The following is a 21,264-nucleotide window of genomic DNA, read 5'->3' as shown; positions in this document are numbered from 1 at the left end:
TTCATTCATTTGCTCATATATTGTCCTGCCTCCCTCCAACAAACATTCACTTAGTATAACTGGTCCTTGAACAACACAGGTTTGAACTGCACTGGTCCCCTTATGTGCAGATTTTTTCAATAGTAAATACTCCATAATCCAAGGTTGGTTGAATCCCTGGATTCAACCAGGATTGAGAGGTTGAATATAGACAGGGCTGCCTATAAATTATACATGAATTTTTGACAGTGTGGATGGTTGGCATCCCAACACCTGTGTTTTTTTTTTTTTTTTTTTTAATTAATTTGTTAATTTAATTGGAGGCTAATTACTTTACAATATTGTAGTGGTTTTTGCCATACATTGACATGAATCAGCCATGGGTGTACCTGTGTCCCCCATCCTGAACCCCCTCCCACCTCTCTCCCTATCCCATCCCTCAGCATTGTCCCAGTACACCAGCTTTGAATGTCCTATTTAATGCATCAAACTTGGACTGTTGATCTGTTTTATGTATGGTAATATACATGATTCAATGTTATTCTCTCAAATCATTCCACCCTTGCCTTCTCCCACAGAGTCCAAAAGTCTTCTTTATATTTGTGTTTCTTTTGCTGTCTCACATATAGGGTCATTGTTACCATCTTTCTAAATTCCATATATATGTGCTAATACACTGCATTGGTGTTTTACTTTCTGGCTTACTTCACTCTGTATAATAGGCTCCAGTTTCATCCACCTCTTTGGAACGAATTCAAATGCATTCTTTTTAATGGCTGAGTAATATTCCATTGTGTATATGCACCATGGCTTTCTTATCCATTCATCTGCCAATGGACATCTAGGTTGCTTCCATGTACTGGCTATTATAAACAGTGCTGAGATGAACATTGGGGTACACATGTCTCTTTTAATTCTGGTTTCCTCAGTGTGATGCCCAGCAGTGGGATTGCTGGGTCATATGGTAGTTCTATTTCAAGTTTTTAAGGAATCTCCACACTGTTCTCCATAGTTGCTATACTAGTTGCATTCCCACCAACAGTGTAAGAGGGTTCCCTTTTCTCTGTATCTTCTCCAGCATTTATTGTTTGTAGACTTGGCTTTAGATGGCTCAGACAGTAAAGTGTCTGTCTACATTGCGGGAGACCCAGGTTCGATCCCTGGGTCATGGAGATCCCCTGGAGAAGGAAATGGCAATCCATTCCAGTACTATTGCCTGGAAAATCCCATGGACAGTAGAGCCTGGTAGACTACAGTACATGGGGTTGGAAAGAGTCGGACACGACTGAGCAGCTTCACTTCACTATGACCAACCTAGATAGCATATTAAAAGCAGAGACATTACGTTGCCAACAAAGGTCCATCTAGTCAAGTCTATGGTTTTTCCAGTGATCATGTATGGATATGAGATTTGAACTGTGAAGAAAGCTGAGCACTGAAGAATTGGTGCTTTTGAACTGTGGTGTTGGAGAAGACTCTTGAGAGTCCCTTGGACTGCAAGGAGATCCAACCAGTCTATTCTAAAGGAGACCAGTCCTGGGATTTCTTAGAAAGGACTGATGCTGAAGCTGAAACTCCAGTACGTTGGTCACCTCATGCGAAGAGTTGACTCACTGGAAAAGACTCTGATGCTGGGAGGGATTGGGGCAGGAGGAGAAGGGGATGACAAAAGATGACTTGGCTGGATGGCATCCCCGACTCGATGGACGTGAGTTTGAGTGAACTCCGGGAGTTGGTGATGGACAGGGAGGCCTGGCGTGCTGAGATTCATGGGGTTGCAAAGAGTTGGACATGACTGAGCGACTGAACTGAACTGAGACTTTTTGAGAGCAGCCATTTTGACTGGCCTGAGATGATACCTCATTGTGGTTTTGATTTTCATTTCTCTGATGAGAGACATTGAGCATCTTTTCATGTGTTTGTTAGCCATCTGTATGTCTTCTTTGGAGAAATGTCTGTTTAGTTCCTTGGCCCACTTTTTGATTGGGTCATTTATTTTTCGGTATTGAGCTACATGAGCTGCTTGTATATTTTTGAGATTAATCCTTTGTCAGTTGCTTCATTTGCTATTATTTTCTCCCAGTAAGTTTCCTTTGTTGTGCAAAAGCTTTTAAGCCTAATTAGGTCCCATTTGTGTATTTTTGCTTTTATTTCCATTACTCTGGGAGGTGGGTCATAGAGTATACTGCTGTGATTTATGTCAGAGAGTGTTTTGCCTATGTTTTACTCTAGAAGTTTTATAGTTTCTGGTCTTACATTTAGATCTTTAATCCATTTTGAGTTTATTTTTGTGTATGGTGTTAGAAAGTGTTCTAATTTCATTCTTTTGCAGGTGGTTGACTGGTTTTCCCAGCAACACTTGCTGAAGAGATTGTCTTTTCTCCATTGTATATTCTTGCCTCCTGTGTCAAAGATAAGGTGGCCATAGGTGCATGGGTTTATCTATGGGCTTTTTTTAAAATTTATTTTATTTTATTTTTAACTTTACAATATTGTATTGGCTTTGCCATATATCAACATGAGTCCGCCACAGGTATACATGTGTTCCCAATCCTGAACCCTCCTCCCTCCTCCCTCCCCGTACCATCCCTCTGGGTAGTCCCAGTGCACCAGCCCCAAGCATCTAGTATCGTGCATCAAATCTGGACTGGCGACTCGTTTCATATATGATATTATACATGTTTCAATGCCATTTTCCCAAATCATCCCACCCTCTCCCTCTCCCACAGAGTCCAAAAGACTGTTCTATACATCAGTGTCTCTTTTGCTGTCTCGTATACAGGGTTATTGTTACCATCTTTCTAAATTCCATATATATGCATTAGTATACTGTATTGGTGTTTTTCTTTCTGGCTTACTTCACTCCGTATAATAGGCTCCAGTTTCATCCACCTCATTAGAACTGATTCAAATGTGTTCTTTTTAATGGCTGAGTAATACTCCATTGTGTATATGTACCACAGCTTTCTTATCCATTCATCTGTTGATGGACATCTAGGTTGCTTCCATGTCCTGGCTATTATAAACAGTGCTGCGATGAACATTGGGGTACACGTGTCTCTTTCCCTTCTGGTTTCCTCAGTGTGTATGCCCAGCAGTGGGATTGCTGGATCATAAGGCAGTTCTATTTCCAGTTTTTTAAGGAATCTCCACACTGTTCTCCATAGTGGCTGTACTAGTTTGCATTCCCACCAGCAGTGTAAGAGGGTTCCCTTTTCTCCACACCCTCTCCAGCATTTATTGCTTGTAGACTTTTGGATCGCAGCCATTCTGACTGGCGTGAAATGGTACCTCATAGTGGTTTTGATTTGCATTTCTCTGATAATGAGTGATGTTGGGCATCTTTTCATGTGTTTGTTAGCCATCTGTATGTCTTCTTTGGAGAAATGTCTATTTAGTTCTTTGGCCCATTTTTTGATTGGGTCATTTATTTTTCTGGAGTTGAGCTGTAGGAGTTGCTTGTATATTTTTGAGATTAGTTGTTTGTCGGTTGCTTCATTTGCTATTATTTTCTCCCATTCTGAAGGCTGCCTTTTCACCTTGCTAATAGTTTCCTTTGATGTGCAGAAACTTTCAAGTTTAATTAGGTCCCATTTGTTTATTTTTGCTTTTATTTCCAATATTCTGGGAGGTGGGTCATAGAGGATCCTGCTGTGATGTATGTCGGAGAGTGTTTTGCCCTTGTTCTCCTCTAGGAGTTTTATAGTTTCTGGTCTTACGTTTATATCTTTAATCCATTTTGAGTTTATTTTTGTGTATGGTGTTAGAAAGTGTTTTAGTTTCATTCTTTTACAAGTGGTTGGCCAGTTTTCCCAGCACCACTTGTTAAAGAGATTGTCTTTTCTCCATTGTATAGTCTTGCCTCCTTTGTCAAAGATAAGGTGTCCATATGTGCATGGATTTATCTCTGGGCTTTCTATTTTGTTCCATTGATCTATATTTCTGTCTTTGTGCCAGTAGCATACTGTCTTGATGACTGTGGCTTTGTAGTAGAGCCTGAAGTCAGGCAGGTTGATTCCTCCAGTTCCATTTTTCTTTCTCAAGATTACTTTGGCTATTCGAGGTTTTTTGTATTTCCATACAAATTGTGAAATTATTTGTTCTAGCTCTGTGAAGAATACCGTTGGTAGCTTGATAGGGATTGCATTGAATATATAAATTGCTTTGTGTAGTATACTCACTTTCACTATATTGATTCTTCCAATCCATGAACATGGTATATTTCTCCATCTATTAGTATCCTCTTTGATTTCTTTCACCAGTGTTTTATAGTTTTCTATATATAGGTCTTTAGTTTCTTTAGGTAGATATATTCCTAAGTATTTTATTCTTTTGGTTGCAATGGTGAATGGAATTGTTTCCTTAATTTATCTTTCTGTTTTCTCATTATTAGTGTATAGGAATGCAAGAGATTTCTCTGTGTTAATTTTATATCCTACAACTTCACTATATTCATTGATTAATTCTAGTAATTTTCTGGTGGAGTCTTTAGGGTTTTCTATGTAGAGGATCATGTCATCTGCAAACAGTGAGAGTTTTACTTCTTCTTTTCCAATTTGGATTCCTTTTATTTCTTTTTCTGCTTTGATTGCTATGGCCAAAACTTCCAGAACTATGTTGAATAGTAATGGTGAAAGTGGGCACCCTTGTCTTGTTCCTGACTTTAGAGGAAATGCTTTCAATTTTTCACCATTGAGGATAATGTTTGCTGTGGGTTTGTCATATATAGCTTTTATTATGTTGAGGTATGTTCCTTCTATTCCTGCTTTCTGGAGGAAATTTATCATAAATGGATGTTGAATTTTGTCAAAGGCTTTCTCTGCATCTATTGAGATAATCATATGGTTTTTATTTTTCAATTTTTTAATGTGACGTATTACATTGATTTGTGGATATTGAAGAATCCTTGCATCCCTGGGATAAAGCCCACTTGGTCATGGTGTATGATCTTTTTAATGTGTTGTTGGATACTGATTGCTAAAATTTTGTTAAGGATTTTTGCATCTATGTTCATCAGTGATATTGGCCTCTAGTTTTTGTGTGTGTGTGTGTGTGTGTGTGTGGCATCTTTGTCAAGTTTTCATATTAGGGTGATGGTGGCCTTATAGAATGAGTTTGGAAGTTTACTTTCCTCTGCAATTTTCTGGAAGGGTTTGAGTAGGATAGGTGTTAGCTCTTCTCTAAATTTTTGGTAGAATTCAGCTGTGAAGCCATCTGGACCTGGGCTTTTGTTTGCTGGAAAATTTCTGATTACAGTTTCAATTTCCGTGCTTGTGATGGGTCTGTTAAGATTTTCTATTTCTTCCTGGTCCAGTTTTGGAAAGTTGTACTTTTCTAAGAATTTGTCCATTTCTTCCACGTTGACCATTTTATTGGCATATAATTGCTGATAGTCTCTTGTGATCCTTTGTATTTCTGTGTTGTCTGTTGTGATCTCTCCATTTTCATTTCTAATTTTATTGATTTGATTTTTCTCCCTTTGTTTCTTGATGAATCTGGCTAACGGTTTGTCAATTTTATTTATCCTTTCAAAGAATCAGCTTTTGGCTTTGTTGATTTTTGTTATGGTCTCTTTTGTTTCTTTTGCATTTATTTCTGCCCTATTTTTTAAGATTTCTTTCCTTCTACTAACCCTGGGGTTCTTCATTTTTTCCTTTTCTAGTTGCTTTAGGTGTAGATTTAGGTTATTTATTTGACATTTTTCTTCTTTCTTGAGGTATGCCTGTATTGCTATGAACTTTCCCCTTAGGACTGCTTTTATAGTGTCCCACAGGTTTTGGGTTGTTGTGTTTTCATTTTCATTCGTTTCTATGCAAATTTTGATTTCTTTTTTGATTTCTTCTGTGATTTGTTGGTTATTTAGCAGCGTGTTGTTCAGCCTCCATATGTTGGAATTTTTAATAGTTTTTCTCCTGTAATTGAGATCTAATCTTACTGCATTATGGTCAGAAAAGATGCTTGGAATGATTTCAATTTTTAAAAAATTTACCAAGGCTAGCTTTATGGCCCAGGATGTGATCTATCCTGGAGAAAGTTCTGTGTGTGCTTGAGAAAAAGGTGAAATTCATTGTTTTGGGATGAAATGTCCTATAGATATCAATTAGGTCTAACTGGTCTATTGTATTATTTAAAGTTTGTGTTTCTTTTTAATTTTCTGTTTAGTTGATCTATCCATAGGTGTGAGTGGGGTATTAAAGTCTCCCACTATTATTGTGTTATTGTTAATTTCTCCTTTCATACTTGTTAGCATTTGTCTTACATATTGCGGTGCTCCTATGTTGGGTACATATATATTTATAATTGTTATATCTTCTTCTTGGATTGATCCTTTGATCATTATGTAGTGACCTTCTTTGTCTCTTTTCACAGCCTTTGTTTTAAAGTCTATTTTATCTGATATGAGTATTGCTACTCCTGCTTTCTTTTGGTCTCTATTTGCATGGAAAATCTTTTTCCAGCCCTTCACTTTCAGTCTGTATGTGTCCCCTGTTTTGAGGTGGGTCTCTTGTAGACAACATATGTAGGGGTCTTGTTTTTGTATCCATTCAGCCAGTCTTTGTCTTTTGGTTGGGGCATTCAACCCATTTACGTTTAAGGTGATTATTGATAAGTATGATCCCGTTGCCATTTATTTTATTATTTTGAGTTTGAGTTTATACACCCTTTTTGTGTTTCCTGTCTAGAAAATAGCCTTTAGCATTTGTTGGAGAGCTGGTTTGGTGGTGTTGAATTCTCTCAGTTTTTGCTTGTCTGTAAAGCTTTTGATTTCTCCTTCATATTTGAATGAGATCCTTGCTGGGTACAGTAATCTGGGCTGTAGGTCATTTTCTTTCATCACTTTAAGTATGTCTTGCCATTCCCTCCTGGCTTGAAGAGTTTCTATTGAAAGATCAGCTGTTATCCTTATGGGAATTCCCTTGTGTGATATTTGTTGTTTTTCCCTTACTGCTTTTAATATTTGTTCTTTGTGTTTGATCTTTGTTAATTTGATTAATATGTGTCTTGGGGTGTTTCTCCTTGGGTTTATCCTGTTTGGGACTCTCTGGGTTTCTTGGACTTGGGTGATTATTTCCTTCCCCATTTTAGGGAAGTTTTCAACTATTATCTCCTCAAGTATTTTCTCATGGTCTTTCTTTTTGTCTTCTTCCTCTGGGACGCCTATGATTCGAATGTTGTAGTATTTAATATTGTCCTGGAGGTCTCTGAGATTGTCCTAATTTAATTCATTTTTCTTTTTTCCTCTCTGATTCATTTATTTCTACCATTCTATCTTCTAATTCACTAATCCTATCTTCTGCCTCTGTTATTCTGCTATTTGTTGCCTCCAGAGTGTTTTTGATCTCATTTATTGCATTATTCATTATATATTGACTCTTTTTTATTTCTTCTATGTCCTTCTTAAACCTTTCTTGCATCTCCTCAATCCTTGTCTCCAGGCTATTTATCTGTGATTCCATTTTGATTTCAAGATTTTGGATCAATTTCACTATCATTATTCGAAATTCTTTATCAGGTAGATTCCCTATCTCTTCCTCTTTTGTTGGTTTGGTGGGCATTTATCCTGTTCCTTTATCTGCTGGGTATTCCTCTGTCTCTTCATCTTGTTTAAATTGCTGAGTTTGGGGTGTCCTTTCTGTATTCTGGCAGTTTGTGGAGTTCTCTTTATTGTGGCATTTCCTTGCTGTGTGTGGGTTTGTACAGGTGGCTTGTCAAGGTTTCTTGGTTAGGGAAGCTTGTGTCAGTGTTCTGGTGGGTGGAGCTGTATTTCTTCTCTCTGGAGTGCAATGAAGTGTCCAGTAATGAGTTATGAGATGTCTATGGTTTTGGGGTGACTTTGGGCAGCCTGTATATTGGAGCTCAGGGCTGTGTTCCTGTGTTGCTGGAGAATTTTCTTGGTATGTCTTGCCCTGGAACTTGTTGGCCCTTGTGTGGTGCTTGGTTTCAGTGTAGGTATGGAGGCGTTTGATGAGCTCCTGTCAATTAATGTTCCCTGGAGTCAGGAGTTCCCTGGAGTCAGGGTTTGGACTTAAGCCTCCTACTTCCAGTTTTCGGTCTTATTTTTACCATAGTCTCAAAACTTCTCCTTCTATACAGCACCATTGACAAAACATCTAGGTTAAAGATGAAAAGTTTCTTCACTGTGTGGGACACCCAGAAAGGTTCACAGAGTTACATGGAGAAGAGAAGAGGGAGGAGGGAGTTAGAGATGACCCGAATGAGATGAGGTGGAATCAATAGAGGAGAGAGCGGGCTAACCAGTAATCACTTCCTTATGTGCACTCCACAACTGGACTGCTCAGAGATGTTCACGGAGTTATACAGAGAAGAGAAGAAGGAGGAAGGAGACAAAGGTGGCCAGGAGAATAAAAGGGGGGAATGAAAAGGAGAGAGACAGATCCAGCCGGTAATCAGTTCCCTAAGTGTTCTCCACCATCTGGAACACACAGAAATTCATAGAGTTGGGTAGAGTAGAGAGGGGTTAGGGAGGATACACAGGCAACTTGGTGGAGAAAAAGGAGGAGAGAGCAGTCAAGCCAGTAATCTCGCTCCCAAGTAAAAAAAATGTGTACTGAAGATTGGGTTCTTAAAGGTACAAAACTGATAACAAATACCAAAAAGCAAAAATTAAAAATCTAGAGTAAAGTTTTGAATTTCAAAAATACAATGTTAAAGAAAAGAAGAAGAAAAAGAAAAAGAAAAAAAACCAAACAAACAAAGCCACAAAAATTATAAAGAAAACATAAGTACAAAATTGATAACAAATACTGAAAAGCATAAATTAAAAATCTAGAGTAGAGTTTGGAATTTCAGAAATACAATGTTAAAGAAAGGAAGAAGAGAAAGAAAGAGAAAAAAAAGTCACAAAAATTATAAAATATATATATATGAAGTTTGCTATTAAAAAATAGGGTTTTTTTTTTTGCAGAGTAATAGTAGGTTATAAAAGTGAAAATTAAAGAAGTAATAGGGGGCTTAAAATTTTAAAAAATTTAAAAAAAAAGAAAGAAAGAATTATCATAAAAATACTAAAAATATATCTAAGATTTACTCTGGTGTTGTTGTGGGTATTGTGGGGTCAGTTCATTTTCGGCTAGTTCCTTGGTCCAGCTTATATTTCTCAACATCTATAGGCCCCTTCCTATGTAGTGGTACTAACGACAGGGTTTTAATCTATTGCCTGTCGCTTCCAAGGCGGTTCCCTCTGTTATAGCTTCTTCTGTTTGCTGGTCTCTTCAGTGTCTGATTTCTGCCCTGACACAAAGGGGGTGGTGGTGGACACTTTTTTTTTTTTTTTTAGGCTCACTTGTTCAGCCGCGCTGTGGGGAGGGAGGGATGCTGCAAACAAATAACACTGGTGTGTGCTCGCAGTGCCTCAACCACACTGGGCCTGCCCCCCACTCATGTACCCTCCCTGCCCACACTGCTCAGGCTCTAGGTTGCTCTGCCGGGAACCATCTGAGGCTGGCCCTGGGCTGTATGCACCTCCCAGGTCTAAGCCTCTCAGGTTCAGGCACTCGGGTAGTTCTCAGAGGCGCAGACTCGCTTGGACCTGCGTTTTGTGCCCTTCCCAGATCCGAGCAGCTCAGGTGATGATGTGTTTGGTGAGTGCAGTTGCTGCGACTTATCGCCTCCCTGCCGCTTGGTTTTCTGGGTGTACAACTGGCACACCTTCTCAGGAGGATGTTGACCGTCCAGAACCCCAAGAAGTCTTAGTTAGCAAGGAAGCCTGCTTACGGTTTTGAAGATAATGTCTCTCTGGGGCTGAGATTTTCCCCTTCTGGCTCTGGCTGGCTGTCACCGGAGGGGGATGGTCTGCAGCCGGCTATCTCTGTTCAGTCCTTTGTTCTGTGCATGGGCCTGGCGGTGTCTTAGGTTAGGGCTGGCTTTTCGCGTGGTAGTTATCCCATAGTCTGGTTTGCTAGCCCAAATTAGTTAGCTCAGATAGTGCTCGGGGCATTCAGGCCAGATCCTTACTCTAAGCAATGCAGTCCGCGCCTCCCTGCCCAGCCCCCGGTTGCTAGTGGCGGGTGCAGGCGTCTGTGCTGCTTCTCTACTGGTGGAGTTACCGTTGGGCTTGTACTCTGTGGGTTTTAATTGTTTATTTATTTTTCCTCCCTGTTATGTTGCCCTCTGTACTTCCAAGGCTCGGCACAGACTCGGCAGTGAGAGTGTTTTGTGGTGTTTGGAAACTTCTCTCTTTTTGAGACTCCCTTCCTGGGACACAGTTCCGTCCCTCCCTCTTTTGTCTCTTTGTCTTTTATATTTTTTCCTACCTCCTTTCGAAGACAATGGGCTGCTTTTCTGGGTGCCTGATGTCCTCTGCCAGCATTCAGAAGTTGTTTTGTGGAATTTACTTGGCATTTAAATGTTCTTTTGATGAATTTGTCAAGGGGAAAGTGGTCTCCCCGTCCTATTCCTCCACCATCTTGGCTCCTCCTCCTCTATGGGCTTTCTATTTTATTCCACTGATCTATATTTCTGTCTTTGTGCCAGCACCATACTGTCTTGATGACTGTAGCTTTGTAGTATAGTCTGAAGTCAGGCAGGTTGACTCCTCCAGTTCCATTCTTCTTTCTCAAGATTGCTTTGGCTATTCGAGGTTTTTTGTATTTCCATACAAATTGTAAAATTATTTGTTCTAGTTCAGTGAAAAATAATGTTGGTAGCTTGTTAGGGATTGCATTGAATCTATAGATTGCTGTGGGTAGTATACTCATTTTCACTATATTGATCCATGGACATGGTATATTTCTGTTACCATGGTCTGATCCATGGACATGGTATATTTCTCCATCTATTTGTGTCATCTTTGATTTCTTTCATGAGTGTTTTATAGTTTTCTATATATAGGTCTTTTGTTTCTTTAGGTAGATTTATTCCTAAGTATTTTATTACTTTCATTGCAATGGTGAATGGAATTGTTTCCTTAATTTCTCTTTCTGTTTTCTCATTGTTAGTGTATAGGAATGCAAGGGATTTCTGTGTATTAATGCTATATCCTGAAGCTTTACTATATTCATTGATTAGCTCTAGTAATTTTCTGGTGGTACCTTGAGGGTTTTCTATGTAGAGGATCATGTCATCTGCAAACAGTGAGAGTTTACTTCTTTTCCAATCTGGATTCCTTTTATTTATTTTTCTTCTCTGATTACTGTGGCTAAAACTTCCAAAACTATGTTGAATAGTAGTGGTGAGAGTGGGCACCCTTGTCTTGTTCCTGAGTTTAGCAGAAATGCTTTCAATTTTTCACCATTGAGGATAATGTTTGCTGTGGGTTTATCATATATGGCTTTTATTATGTTGAGGTATGTTCCTTCTATACTTGCTTTCTGTTTTTTTTTTTTTTTTTAATCATAAATGGATGTTGAATTTTGTCAAAGGCTTTTTCTGCACATATTGAGATAATCATATAGTTTTTATCTTTCAATTTGTTGATGTGGTGTATCACATTGATTAATTTGTGAATATTAAAGAATCCTTGTGTCCCTGAGATAAAGCCCACTTGGTAATAATGTATGATCTTTTTAATATGTTCTTGGATTCTGTTTGCTAGAATTTTGTTGATTTTTGCATCTATGTTCATCAGTGATATTGGCCTGTAGTTTTCTTTTTTTGTGTCATCTTTGTCTGGTTTTGAACACCTGTGTTTTTGAAAGGTCAACTATATTTGGTTTTTGTTGAGTGCAGTCTTGGTTAGCAGAGATTAAGAAAACAGCCCCCATCTTTAGGGAGATCAGAAATGAGTATGGACGACAGACAGATAAAATAGTGACAACAACACAAGGTGGTAAATGCTCTAATAAACCCCGGCCAACAATAATAGAAGCGTAAGTCCAAGAATTAAAGAGCCACCAATCATTTATTTAACAAATATCTACTAGGTACCTGTTAAGTACCAGGTACTGTGCTAGGTGTTGGAAATATTATGGTGGGCAAGACAGATCTTAAACAGCTTTAAGTACAGGTTGCACTTATCATAAACATAGAAGGGATTTTTGAGGCCATGTGATATTACCCAATTATCCAATGAAAAATCCTCACCACAGCTTCTTGGCAAGTGCCAGTTACATTAATGTGGCCTATCTCCAGTAATAGGAAACATACGTTAATTTATGTCTAAAGTTGAATGATTATAAGTGTTGACTAAGCTTTATTTGAATGAAACTGTGCCTCTGAGTAAAATTATACATTTCAGAGCTGAAAAGAACCTGTTAGTAAATGTAAATTCTTTCTCCTTTCCATGTGATGAAAAAGGCATTAACCTTCACTAAAGTATTAGCTCAAGGAAGATAGGGATTTTGTCTTTTGTCATAGCCTTTTGTTTATTCATAGACTTTACCATAGAACAGACTTTGGTATGTGATAGGCCCTAAGACAGGGAAGTCTGGTGTGCTGCAGTCCACGGGGTCGCAAAGAGTCAGACATGACTTAGCTATTGAACAGCAACAACAAAGGCCCTAAGTATGTATGTGAATGAGTGAATAATAGTGGTCATCGTATACCAAGCATAACTCTATCAAGCAGTGTAACTCTATATAACTCTATCATAACTATATCAAGCTCTTTACATAAATTATCTCATTTCTTTCTCACAATAAGATCGGAGTATTGACTAGTTCCCATCCTGCTGGTGGTCAACTGATAATAACTTGCTGAGGCTAACAGACTTAAGTGGTAAAGCTTAGGCTAAAGTTTTCTTTGTACCTTCTTATGGCCAGATGTCAGGCTTCACCAGTGGCTCAGATGGTAAAGAATCTGCCTGCAATGCAGGAGACCCAAGTTTGATCCCTGGGTTGGGAAGATACCCTGGAGAAGGGAATGGCTACCCACTCCAGTATTCTTGTGGGGAGAATTCCATGGGCAGGGGAGCCTGGTGGGCTACAGTCCATGGGTTCACAAAGCGTTAGACACAACTGAACAACTAACACACACACACATGGCCAGTTGTCATTCTTGCTTGTACTCTGGAGACTTAGGATGTGAGAGCATTCCACAAACTTGTCTTTCTTTGCAAAGTAGGATAACTGAGCAAAGGCAGACAAAGGTATATTGAGGAAATAGTCAAGCAAAGGTTGAGCAATCTTCGTGGCACCACCGAGCCCAAGGAAACTCCATGGGGACCACGGCAAATATATTAAGGATGGTAATACAGCTGGCCAATTTCCTATTTTCTCTTAGATCCATATTCTGCCTTTCCTCATCCTTTTACATATCATAGATTATAATATATTACAAACTTTCTTATTGACTGGTTCCCATGTTGTGAGATGAATGGGATGTTTTGACAGAGGAAAGCAGAAGCCAAGATAATTTTGACTTTCTTAATCTTCTGGCAGTGGCTGTCTCCTTTGAGCCCTAGATCCTGCAAGATTACCTCTAACTTTGTGGTCCCACCTCTGACTGGCAGCTCCAACAGGGATTCCAGCTTCAGCCAGGCAGTTCCAGTAATGAGTTCTGACAAAGCTGCCTCTTTCTGTCATCCAGCTGAGACTAAGAATGAACTATCACCCAGTTGTTGCTAAAAAAGGGTTGCTTCCTCATCTCACGTTTGGGTTCTAAGCTCTTTCATCTTTCCTGTGACCAATTCCTTATATTAAATTCCCTCTGTTGAAAGACTTAAGGTTGTTTCTGTTTCGTCACTAGGTGGACTTGACTGATACACAGTTAAGTCCTCAAATTTCAAGGTCTTAGACAATATTGATTCATTTTTTGGTGTGTGGTTAAAACTCAATCAGTGTTCACTGGTCAGGCTGCCACATGATTCAGGACCCATGGACTCTTGTGACACTGCCTTTCTCTAAGGGCCTTGGAGCCCTTTCTTGGATGCTCCCATGGCAGACGGGACTCCGAGTCAAGAATCACACAAAAGAGGACTTTATAGGCCAGTCTTGGAAGAATCATATAACACTATTTTCCGCAATCCTTTGGGCAGAATGTTTAGAGACACTGATAAGTGTATTTTTTTCTGTGGGTCCATGAGCAGGAGATAGGTTATATCACCATCTAGTCAATCTCCACTGCACTGGGATGCTGAGACTTTGGCTGAGCTGGGTCTGTGAGTGCACACACTTCTCTCTTCTCATCTCTTCCATTTGCTCTTCTCATCCTGCCTTATTCATACATAATTCAGTTGAAAGACCCTTAAGGAAACTCAATATGGTGTGATGCTTATGCTCTGGGGGTCAGGATGAAGTGTATATGAATATATTATTCACCAACCAGTCAGACCACAACATGCCCTTTCAAATCCTAGAACTTGGTACCTGGAAGCAGCCATGGGCAGACTGGTGATAGGTGAACATTCTCTCATACACTCCACTGAAGAAGGTAAGAATTTGCTTCCCTATGCTTTGACGGTGGTGTATCCTTTGCTATTCAAAGAGTGGATCCTGTCAGTCAGCAGAACCAACAACATCTGGGAGTTTATTTGAAATGTAGCATTTCAGGCTCCAGCCCAGCTTGACGGAATCAGGAACCCATAATTTAATAAGATCCCTGGGGATTTGTCCATGTCCGAGGTAAGAGAAACCCAAGTAAGACTGTAGGTGTTGCAAGAGGGCATCAGAGGGGCAGACACACTGAAACCATACTCACAGAAAACTAGTCAGTCTAATCACACTAGGACCACAGCCTTGTCTAACTCAATGAAACTAAGCCATGCCTGTGGGGCCACCCAAGATGGACGGGTCATGGTGGAGAGGTCTGACAGAATGTGGTCCACTGGAGAAGGGAATGGCAAACCACTTTAGTATTTGTGCCTTGAGAACTCTATAAACAGTATGAAAAGGCAAAATGATAGGATACTGAAAGAGGAACTCCCCAGGTCAGTAGGTGCCCAATATGCTACTGGAGATCAGTGGAGAAATAACTCCAGAAAGAATGAAGGGATGGAGCCAAAGCAAAAACAATACCCAGTTGTGGATGTGACTGGTTATAGAAGCAAGGTCTGATGTTGCAAAGAGCAATATTTCATAGGAACCTGGAATGTTAGGTCCACGAATCAAGACAAATTGAAAGTGGTCAAACAGGAGATGGCAAGAGTGAATGTCAGCATTCTAGGAATCAGCAAACTAAAATGGACTGGAATGGGTGAATTTAACTCAGATGACCATTATATCTACTACTATGGGCAGGAATCCCTCAGAAGAAATGGAGTAGCCATCATGGTCAACAAAAGAGTCCAAAATGCAGTACTTGGATGCAATCTCAAAAACCACAGAATGATCTCTGTGCGTTTCCAAGGCAAACCATTCAATATCACAGTAATCCAAGTCTATGCCCCAACCAGTAATGCCGAAGAAGCTGAAGTTGAACGGTTCTATGAAGACCTACAAGACCTTTTAGAACTAACACCCCCAAAAGATGTCCTTTTCATTATAGGGGACTGAAATGCAAAAGTAGGAAGTCAAGAAACACCTGGAGTAACAGGCAAATTTGGCCTTGGAGAATGGAATGAAGCAGGGCAAAGACTAATAGAGTTTTGCCAAGAAAACACACTGGTCTTAGCAAACACCCTCTTCCAACAACACAAGAGAAGACTCTATACATGGACATCACCAGATGGTCAACACCAAAATCAGATTGATTACATTCTTTGCAGCCAAAGATGGAGAAGCTCTATACAGTCAGCAAAAACAAGACCGGGAGCTGACTGTGGCTCAGATCATGAGCTCCTTATTGCCAAATTCAGACTGAAATTGAAGGAAGTAGGGAAAACCACTAGACCATTCAGGTATGACCTAAATCAAATCCCTTATGATTATACAGTGGAAGTGAGAAATAGATTTAAGGGACTAGATCTGATAGATAGAGTGCCTGATGAACTATGGACTGAGGTTCATGACATTGTACAGGAGATAGGGTTCAAGACCATACCCATGGAAAAGAAATGCAAAAAAGAAAAATGGCTGTCTGGGGAGGCCTTACAAATAGCTGTGAAAAGAAGAGAAGTGAAAAGCAAAGGAGAAAAGGAAAGATATAAGCATCTGAATGCAGAGTTCCAAAGAATAGCAAGAAGAGATAAGAAAGCCTTCCTCAGTGATCAATGCAAAGAAATAGAAGAAAACAATAGAATGGGAAAGACTAGAGATCTCTTCAAGAAAATTAGAGATACCAAGGGAACATTTCTTGCAAAGATAGACTAGATAAAGGACAGAAAAGGTATGGACCTAACGGAAGCAGAAGATATTAAGAAGAGGTGGCAAGAATACACAGAAGAATTGTACAAAAAAGATCTTCATTACCCAGATAATCACGATGGTGTGATCACTCACCTAGAGCCAGACATCCTGGAATGTGAAGTCAAGTGGGCCTTAGAAAGCATCACTATGAACAAAGCTAGTGGAGGTGATGGAATTCCAGTTGAGCTCTTTCAAATCCTGAAAGATGATGCTGTGAAAGTGCTGCACTCAATATGCCAGCCAATTTGGAAAACTCAGCAGTGGCCACAGGACTGGAAAAGGTCAGTTTGCATTCCAATCCTAAAGAAAGGCAATGCCAAATAATGCTCAAACTGCTGCATAATTGCACCCATCTCACATGCTAGTAAAGTAATGCTCAAAATTCTCCAAGCCAGGCTTCAGCAATATGTGAACTGTGAACTTCCAGATGTTCAAGCTGGTTTTAGAAAAGGCAGAGGAACCAGAGATCAAATTGCCAACATCCTCTGGATCATGGAAAAAGCAAAAGAGTTCCATAAAAACATCTATTTCTGCTTTATTGACTATGCCAAAGCCTTTGACTGTGTGGATCACAATAAACTGTGGAAAATTCTGAAAGAGATGGGAATACCAGACCACCTGACCTGCCTCTTGAGAAACCTGTATGCAGGTCAGGAAGCAACAGTTAGAACTGGACATGGAACAACAGACTGGTTCCAGATAGGAAAAGTATATGTCAAGGCTGTATATTGTCACCCTGCTTATTTAACTTGTATGCAGAGTACATCATGAGAAATGCTGGGCTGGAAGTAGCACAAGCTGGATTCCAGATTGCCGGGAGAAATATCAATAACCTCAGATATGCAGATGACACCACCCTTATGCCAGAAAGTGAAGAGGAACTAAAAATCCTCTTGATGAAATTGAAAGAGGAGAGTGAAAAAGTTGGCTTAAAGCTCAACATTCAGAAAACGAAGATCATGGCATCTGGTCCCATCACTTCATGGGAAATAGACGGGGAAACAGTGGAAACAGTGTCAGAGTTTATTTTTTTGAGCTCCAAAATAACTGCAGATGGTGACTGCAGCCATGAAATAAAAAAAATGCTTATTCCTTTGAAGGAAAGTTATGACCAACCTAGATAGCATATTGAAAAGCAGAGACATTACTTTGCCAACAAAGGTCCATCTAGTCAAGGCTATGGTTTTTCCAGTGGTCATGTATGGATGTTAGAGTTTGACTGTGAAGAAAGCTGAGCACTGAAGAATTGATGCTTTTGAACTGTGGTGTTGGAGAAGACTCTTGAGAGTCCCTTGGACTGCAAGGAGATCCAACCAGTCCATTCTAAAGGAGATCAGCCCTGGGTGTTCTTTGGAAGGGATGATGCTAAAGCTGAAACTCTAGTACTTTGGCCACCTCATGCGAAGAGTTGACTCATTGGAAAAGTCTCTGATTATGGGAGGGATTGGGGGCAGGAGGAGAAGGGGACGACAGAGGATGAGATGGCTGGATGGCATCACTGACTCGATGAGTTTGAGTTTGAGTGAACTCCGGGAGTTTGTGATGGACAGGGAGGCCTGGCGTGCTGCAATTCATGGGGTCGCAAAGAGTCGGACATGACTGAGTGACTGAACTGAATTGGGGATTTGTACGCATTAAAGTTTGGGAAGCATTAGTGTAATTTATAAAGTTAATACTTTGCTCAGCTGGTGTCACAGGCGTCTATGCGGGACATACTGTGCTGTTTTATGGTTTCAGGAACTCCTGTCTGAACTCCCACAGAATAAACTCATCCTGCCTCGCCTCTTAGACAAACTAAGAAATTGGACAGCAGGAGCATGCTGATGTTCTAACACCAACATGAAGAAGAAAGAAAGAAAAGAAGAAGGAAGGAAGGAAGGCAGGGAGGGAGGGAGGAAGGGAAGGAGGGAAGGGAAGAAAGAAAGGTCAAGTTTATAGAGTAGAGTGGTCTCGGGGCCAGAAATGCCCAGATTGCCCAGGAGTGGACATGCCTCAGTGAATATGCATGAGCATGAGTAAGAATCTTAAAACTGTCTCCTTTTTTTTTTTTTTAGAATTTACTCTCTAACTCTATTTTACTTCATATTGAGTTACCCTTCTCTGGTTACTTTTTTTTTTATTGAAGTATAATTGATTTACAATGTTGCATTATTTCAGGTATATAGCAAAGTGATTCAGTCATACACAGGAATACACATATATACACACACATACATACATATACATATATTCTTATTCAGATTCTTTTCCATTATAGGTTGTTACAAGATACTGAATATAGTTCCTTGTGCTATATGCTAGATCCTCGTTGCTTATCTATTTTATATACAATAGTTTGCCTCTGTTCATGCCAAACTCCTAATTTATCCCTGCCCCGACCCTTCGATAATCCATGTTTGTTTGCCATGTCTGTCAGTCTGCTCTGTAAATAAGTTCATTTTTCTCGACTCCACATAGTCGATATCATGTGATATTTGTCTTCCTCTGTGTGACTCACTTTACTTAGTATGATAACCCATATGTGTGCACTTAGTCGCTCAGTCATTTCCGACTCTTTGTGACCCCATGGAACGTAGCTCGCCAGGCTCCTCTGTCCATGGGGATTCTCCAGGCAAGAATACTGGAGAGGGTTGCCATGCCCTCCTCCAGGGGATCTTCCCGACCCAGGGATAGAACCCCCAGGTCTCCCGCATTGTGGGCAGATTCTTTACCATCTGAGCCACCAGGAAGCCCAAGAATACTGGAGTGGGTAGCCTATCCCTTTTCCAGGAGCTCTTCCCAACTCAAGAAGCAAACCAAGGTCTCTTGCATTGTAGGTGGATTCTTTACCAGCTGAGCTACCAAGGAAGCCAGATAATCAATATAAAATCCCCTATCTCCTGTTAACAGATTTGGGCCATAGGCAATGTGTCAACTCTTAGGAATCTCTGAAACAAACTGATTTTAATTTCTTCTTGCCTTCTCTGCCAGCATGACAATTGAAAATTCCTACTTATTCTTAAAACTGAGGTTAAATGCCAAATCTCCTATGATTCTCTGAATCCAAAGCTTACCCCAGGCCCTTGGTACCCTTCTAGACTGACCTTCCAGGGCATGAAGCTAGGGGTTGCCTTCCACTACTAGGCCCCCCATACCTCTGATAATCAATCCAGGCTGGCCTCTGACACTCTCCCGTTTTCCTGAGGAGAAAGCTACCAACTAAATCTTCAGGTAAATACATCATCACACTTTGGTGCTATAGGGAGAGTTTAAGGATGGTTCATGTGTTTTAACAGAGGCCTTCTGCAGTCTTAAATGAAGTCCTGTAAGCACCTGAGGGAAGGCTTCTGCCCAGGTAGAGAGAAGCAGTGAGAAAGAGGCAGGGAATGAAAGGCTTTGCACACAGCCCTGCACACAGGGCTTTGTCCCAGACAAAGTGAACTTGGCAAAGACAAGTTCTCTCTTAGCCTGGGTCTTCCTCAGGCAACACAGGGCAATAGTGCATTTATCCTATGGCTACATGTATCAGAGGGCAGAGAGATGCCTAAACATGGCAGCTCTTAACCCAGGGATGGGTGGAGGTGGGAGGGAGGCAGCTGTGTGTGTGCTATGAGGGCATTGGTGCTGTATACTCACAGTGGTATTGAGTACTGGTATATTCACAGTTGGTTTATTCTAACCTTTATGGGCTGAGCAGGACTAATGGGCTTGTGTATTTTGGGAAACATTCCTTGGTGTTTCTAATTCATTTACCTGTGGATAACTGCCTTAAACGAATTGGTCACTCTCATTTATTGATTCATTCATTTATATTGCAAACATGATGGACTGCACACACACAGGTTACTAAAACAGTCCCTACCCTCTAAATGCTTACAGTCCTGTTTGCTTGGACCTTGCCCATTTATGACTTAGTCTAATACTTGCCTGTCTTACCTCCACTTTACTCCGACCCTGGGAAGACTCTGCATCCCCTTCCCACTCTTGGGAGGGGGTGGTTGACTTATGATCCTTTAATAGACTTGAAGAAAGTAGGGAAAACCACTTGGAGAAGGAAATGGCAACCCACTCCAGTATTCTTGCCTAGAGAATCCTGTGGACAGAGGAGCCTGGTGGGCTGCCATCTATGGGATCACACAGAGTTGGACAAGACTAAAGCGACTTAGCATGCGTACATGCATTGGAGAAGGAAATGGCAACCCACTCCAGTATTCTTGCCTGGAGAATCCCAGGGACAGAGGAGCCTGGTGGGCTGCTGTCTATGGGGTCACACAGAGTCGAACATGACTGAAGTGACTTAGCAGCAGCAATAGCAGCAGCAAGGAAAACCACTAGACCATTCAGGTATGACCTAAATCAAATGTCTTACGATTATACAGTGGAAGTGACAAATAGATTCAAGGGATTAGATTTGATAGACAGAGTACCTGAAGAACTATGGATGGAGGTTTGTGACATTGTACAGGAGGCAGGGATCAAGACCACCCCCAAGGAAAAGAAATGCAAAAAGGCAAAATGGTTGTCTGAGGAGGCCTTACAAATAGCTGAAAAAAGAAGAGAAGCTAAAGGAATAGGAGAAAAGGAAAGATATATCCATTTGGATGCAGAGTTCCAAAAACTAGCATGGAGAGATAAGAAAGCCTTCCTCAGCAATCAGTGCAAAGAAATAGAGGAAAACAATAGAATGGGAAAGACTAGAGATCTCTTCAAGAAAATTAGAGATACCAAGGGAACTTTCCATGCAAAGTTCCCTTGCACAATAAAGAACAGAAATGGTATGGACCTAACATAAGCAGAAGATATTAAAAAGAGGTGGCAAGAATACACAGAAGAACCGTACAAAAAAGATCTTCATGACCCTGATAACCATGATGGTGTGACCCAGAGCCAGACATCCTGGAATGCGAAGTCAAGTGGGCCTTAGGAAGCATCACTATGAATGAAGCTAGTGGAGGTGATAGAATTCCAGTGGAGCTATTTCAAATCCTAGAAGATGATGCTGTGAAAGTGCTGCAGTCAATATGCCAGCAAATATGGAAAACTCAGCAGTGACCACAGGACTGGAAAAGGTCAGTTTTCATTCCAATCCCAAAGGAAGGCAATGCCAAAGAATGTTCAAACTACC

Source organism: Bos mutus, chromosome 29 (assembly GCF_027580195.1).
Source record: "Bos mutus isolate GX-2022 chromosome 29, NWIPB_WYAK_1.1, whole genome shotgun sequence".
Taxonomy (NCBI): Eukaryota; Metazoa; Chordata; class Mammalia; order Artiodactyla; family Bovidae; genus Bos; species Bos mutus.
The sequence above is the reverse complement of the archived record's forward strand: the minus strand, read 5'-3'. Positions refer to the sequence as shown.